The following is a 6,548-nucleotide window of genomic DNA, read 5'->3' on the forward strand; positions in this document are numbered from 1 at the left end:
TGGCCAAAATAAAAGTCATTTTCAATGCATTTTCGAACTCTGCTCAAAATAATTCACCTATACACTTGACCTGTTGCAAAAGTTGTTTTGGGAAAAATCACAGGTTTGAAATAATTTCAAAGCATTTGTGAAGTGAATTCCTGTCAAACCAATTCACGTTTACAAAAGAACTATTGCAAAAGTTGTTTTGGGAAAAATCACAGGTTAAAAATAATTCCAAAGCATTTGTGAAGTGAATTCCTGTCAAACCAATTCACGTTTGCATAAGAACTATTGAAAAGTTGTTTTGGTAAAAATCACAGGTTATAATTTCCAATGCACTTGTGTAAATTCCGATAAAAACAGTTCACGTTTGTTATTTTTTCCAATCAAAGGTCAAAAGTAATTTTCAATGCATTTTCGTGAATTCCGCTTTAAATAACTAACGTTTACATAAGAATTGGTGCAAAAATTATTTTGAACAAAATCACGGGTTTAAAAAAATCCTGAACATTTGCGTGAATTCCGGTCAAAACATTCACGTTCACAAAAGAACTATTGCAAAAGTTGTTTTGGGAAAATCACAGGTTAAAAATAATTCCAAAGCATTTGTGAAGTGAATTCACGTTTACACAAGAACAAGAACTGTTTAAAAGTTGTTTTGGGAAAAATCACAGGTTATAATTGCCAATGCACTTGTGTAAATTCCGGTAAAAACAATTCACGTTTACACAGTAACTGTTGCGAAAACGCATTGAAAATGACTTTTGACCTGTAATTTTGGAAAAAATAACTTTTTGCTACAGGTCAAGTGTAAACGTGAATTATTTTCCGCGGAATTCACGAAAACGCATTGAAAATGACTTTTGACCTGTGATTTTGGAAAATATAACTTTTTGCTACAGGTCAAGTGTAAACGTGAATTATTTTCCGCGGAATTCACGAAAACGTATTAAAAATGACTTTTGACCTGTGATTTTGGAAAAAATAACTTTTTGCTACAGGTCAAGTGTAAACGTGAATTATTTTCCGCGGAATTCACGAAAACGCATTGAAAATGACTTTTGACCTGTGACATTTACTTTTGACAAACATTTTTGCCTCACTTCTAGTGTAAACTTAAAACATAGAGATCTTTTTTATGATTGATCTATGAGATCACGCCATATCCTAAACGAACTTGTCGAAAATGACATTCGGGGTAAATGCTCTATTTGAGCGAAATGCGAACTGTAAAGTGAAAAGTAAATACCCAATTCACGGTTAAGGTAATCACAGGTTATTTGAGAACTGTTCACAGGTAGTGATTGTGATTTGTCAATCACAGGTTAAAAATCACAGGTCGTGATTTTTTGCTCATCTCTACACATTTGTTTCGATTACATTGAAATTTCAGAACCTACACGTAGTGTGTTAAATTTTATGAATTTTTGCTTATATGTTTTTTTTTTCTTACTTCTGGATACTGTTAAAAACATTGGAATAAGGATGTTTTGCTATCAAGTCAAGTTCTCGGTGATATAGAATGGTTTGTATATACATCATGCAACGAGAGAGGAAAAGGTTTTATCTTCTACGGAAAAAACATCAAAGCTTATGACGTATGATTTCTACGGTTTTTTCCAGTACTGAGGTTATGGATATCCAAATTCCTAAGCAAATTTAAACGAACATTAAAAAAGAAAGAATTGACTTTCGCTATTCCCTTTTTCTACACAAAATAAAAATATTTACTCATCCTAGATGCAAAATATACATACAATCTCTTGCAACGTTAAATTGATGAGACAAATCACCCAAATTAGAAATGATTCTCGATAATAAACCAAAGGCTCTGAAATACATCCTTAAGATTATAATGCCGATTTTGAGCACTAGATTTGAAAGTACTGCAAAAAAATTTGGCAGACTATAAAATAAAAAACGATCCTTTCAGAGAGATCTTTCATGTTACGATTGAATCCAAAGGCATCTTTCCAATTTCTTGATATTAGAAAGCTTAGAGGAGCTCAGCTATTATTTGATGTTGGGTAACAGCAGAGTAACGAATATGAATCTACATATCGTCGCCGTAAAACAAAATTGTTCGAAGTCACAAAAAGCAAATTTTACAGGGGACGATTTTTAAGTTTCAAATTGGTTTAAAGTGACAATTTTCTATTCGTTTGCCATTCAATTTATGTTTTTTATAAAGTTTGTTCTTTTCTTTTGAATAAAATATACAAGTTTACCTAATTAGTAGGTACATACTATTTTTAAACATTTTTGAAGTGAAAACTTCTTTAGTATCGTAGTGATTTGAAACAAGATGAAACGAAAACGCGACACGACTTCAACTTCTCATAACTTTTTTGTTTTAATAGATAGATGAATGAACTGTACTGTAGATAGGTAATTAAATAAATTATAATTGTACAAAATTTCAATTAATTTCATATTCAAAATTCGGAGATAACGGTAAAAAGATGTTCTTTTCCAACACACGTTATATCTTTTGATCTAGTGCACATACAAATTTGATTTAACTTTAATACGCATGCTGATAACATAACCTTTTATTTGATATATCACACATAACGTTACGTGCTCTACAAGTTACACAATCTTAAATTTAAAAATACCTCAAAACACCTGTTAAGATCTGTTTGCGATGACCAGCTACCAGTGTAGGAAGGACCGTAATCTCAGTCTGGAAATTCGACATGGTTGACTTTAAAAAATTCTAACTTCTCTTGTAGACATCTTTGAAATAAGATTTATACATCATTATACAAGGTGAAACAATAAGCTTTCACATTTTATAAAATTTTTTATAGGTAGTCAAACAAAAAAATTGATTTAACAGCATGCACAGAGAAAAATATGACCCGCTAAAAACTAACAGATTGTCATATTGTTTTACCGTCCATACATTTCATAAGGAAATCTTATTAAAATAAAGGATTTATAAGGTTTTTTTAAGGAGATTTCTTATTATTTTTAAAGAGAAAATCTTATTAAAATTTGACTGAAAAGTTGATTTTTTTTGCAACTTAGCACTAGAACGAAAATCGCGATCAATATTTTCATGGCAGGTTGGTTCAGGTGGTAAGGTGGGCGACTAATGATTTGAAGTCTCCAGTTCGATTCCCAGCCTGGTCATCGTTTTTTTTATTTTTTTGCAGATTTTAAAACAATAAGGAAAACCCGATTGTTTTAATAAGGTTTCCTTCTTGGATGAAAACCATAGAGAAATCTTATTGTTTTTGTTCTATTTTATGTGGTCTATTTTTCTCTGTGTGAGAACATAAAAATAAATATTTTTTTTTGCTTTTTGGATGAAATTTCATCGAGTTTAAAAAATACTAGCTCTTTTTGTAGATGTCTAATAGACTTGATCGATACCTATATATATTTTGAGCTAAGACAATAAGCTTTCAGATGGTCTAAAAATGTTTATAGGTTGTTAGTTAAAAAATGCATTTAATAGCGTGAGAAGATAAAAATACGTGTTTTTTCGCTTTTTTTTATGGAAATTGATCGAGTTCAAAAAATTCTAGCTCTTTTTGTAGATGTCTCATAGACCTGATCAATATAGTATATATTTTGAGCTAAGACAACAAGCTTTCAGATGATATAAAATTTATATAGGTTGTCATATAAAAAACATGGATTTGAAGGTGATAGAATAAAAATAGGTAGATTTTTTCTGTTTTATTACTTGCGATATAGGTACTATAGGGCAAGTTTAGGATTCGTAAAAAAAATCGAACTCGAGATAACAATTTTACATGACATTACGATGATGGAGAATGCCAAAAAAGTGGGTCCGGCAATTCTGTCTGTCTGTCTGTCTGTCTGTCTGTCTGTAAGAACCTCGAGCTACAGCCTAAACTACTGAAGCGATTTTGTTCAAACTTGGTAGTTAGCAGTTTTTGGTGATTCCCTAGAGGGGAAATTGAAATTTTTTTTTTATGACCAAAACTAACGGTACCTGCCATATAACGGAAATAGAAAAGTTAATTTTTTTCAAAAACGGCTCTAACGATTTTGATTAAAATTTTTATGTGTGGTATTACACATAAGAGCCAACTTTTTAAATAAAAAAAATATTTTTTGTACCGTTATTAACGGTACCTGTCATATAACGGTTTTTTTGGTTTCTGAATATCTCGTACAAAATTAACCCGATTTCAACGAAAATTTTTATGCAAAAGCAATTAAATAATAATAATATTAAAATTTTAGAAAATTTTCAAAAAGTGCATTTTTGGATTTTTAAAAAATATTTCAAAATTTTTTTTTGAAAAATCAATTTTTTGAAAACGGGTTTATGAAAAATTTTGAAATTTCGTTTTTATGTGTAAATTAATTATTTCCTTAAAATGGCATACCAACTTTTTTTTTGAAAAATGTTAGAAATTTTTTATATATAAAAAATTATTTTTTTTAAAAACGGCTCTAACGATTTTGGAAATTTTTTTTGTAAAAATACCTTTTTATGCAAGTAATAAAATGGCATACTTGGTTTTTTGTAAAACATAATTTAAAACGGTGTTTTTTGAATAAAAAGCTTTAACATTAGAGTTACTTTTAGCATAAGAGCAAGTACGTGCGACCCCAGTCGTGCATTTTATTTTTTTTTTGCAAGAAAAATGATTTTTTAAGGTTTCACTTCTACTACGTGTTAATCGCACACATGATTTTTTTCAAAACTAAAAACCCAAAATTGGACATAGAACAATTCCTATACAAGTACGTTTTTTCCTTAAATAAAAAGTGGACTTTATACAGTAGATAGGTAATTAAATATATTATGATTGTGCAAAATTTCAATTAATTTCATATTCAAAATTCTGAGAGAACGGTGAAAAGAGCACATAACAAATTTATTTAACTTTAATACGCATGCTGATAATATTACCTTTCATTTAATATATCACACATAACGGTACGTGCTCTACAAGTTATATAATCTTTAATTAAAAAAACTTGAAAAATACCTCAGAACACCTGTAAAGATTTGTTGCCCATGACCAGCCAGCAGTAGAGGAAGTACCGTAATCTCAGTTTGAAATTTCGACATGGTTGGCTTTAAAAAATTCTTACTTTTTTGTATACATGGTAGAAATATGATTGAAGTGTCATATAAAATGTGAAATAATTATGATATAAAATTTATTATAGGTTGTCTTTTAAAAAATGGATTTAATGGCGTTAGAAGAGAAAAGAGATTGATTGTTTTGCTTTTTTTATGAAAACTAATTGGGTTAACAAAATTCTAGCTCTTTTTGTAGATGTTGTATAGACATGGTCGATATCAATATTTTGAGCTGAAACAATAAGCTTTCAGATGGTATAAAATTTATTGTAGGTTGTCATATAAAAAAAGTGATGGAATAAAAAAAAGTTATATTTTTTCGATTTTTTTTAAAATGATTTTTAATGTTTCACTTCAACCACGTGTGAATTGCACACATGATTTTTTTTTTATTTATTACTGAAGTTATCACCAGTAAGAGAGAAGTGAAAAATTGAATAAATGAACATGGTAATGTCCAGACTAAACTTGAGAGGCGTATTCAAAAATATGAAGCTATGCACTTTCATAATCTAATAAAAGACCCATTATCTAGAATCAATGGGATTGATTACTTACAGAGAAAATTGTGACGGAGAAGAAATATTATTCGTTCAGTTTCTGAGGCAACAAACTGTACACTGAGGAACAAAGCGACAGCAATACAACGACAAAAAATAATATCGGTAGACGTTTATATAGATAAAATGTAAATAGAGATTTTCTGACGTTCGGAAACGCAAACCAAAGATTGGCTAGAAACTTCGTTTCTATATTCTAATTGAATTTAAGGTGTAGAAAACGAATTCTGTTAGGTTAGTGGTCGTTAACTTGTTTTTAAGGAACTAATTTTGTTAAGTCGAAAACGTTAATTTGTAATAAAAGTGTACGGTGTCAAAAATAATACTTTCGAATAGTTTTGGATAGGTATGATAATTTGGCTATTGGCCTATAATTACTTACTTCAGATTTATAACAATTTTATGTATCGAAATGATGAAGGAATTCTTCCAAATCAATGAAAACATCCCTACGGATAGAGATTTTTGAAAAACAGAGTCTGAAGAGGTTAAGCCAATTTAAATGCACATTATTTTTTACAATTGCTGGCCTGTCGAACAAGCCATCTATAAGTTTTTTAATCCATATAAAGAGAAGGTTTGGGCCTGCACAAGTCAGATTCAGATTAATTATTAGGTTGACAATCAAAATGTCATTCATTGATCAGTCGAAATTTTAACTCTCAAATGAATCGATTAATGATCGACATATTTAACAGTCAACATCTTCCACAGCACAGGAATTATAATATAATTAAAAATTACATAAAGATCAAATGATTTACTTACCAAACAAAATTTATATCTTTTTATGGTTAGGACACTTTATGCTTTCTGGTTTGTACGCTAAAGCTTAAATTTGCCTCGAGTTCTGTTTTTCAGTAAATTCTGAACGGCGCTTACCTTACAATTCGGTAATTCTGGGATCAACTGATAAGATATCAGAATGG

The sequence above is a fragment of the Episyrphus balteatus genome, chromosome 1 (genome assembly GCF_945859705.1).
Source record: "Episyrphus balteatus chromosome 1, idEpiBalt1.1, whole genome shotgun sequence".
Classification (NCBI taxonomy): Eukaryota; Metazoa; Arthropoda; class Insecta; order Diptera; family Syrphidae; genus Episyrphus; species Episyrphus balteatus.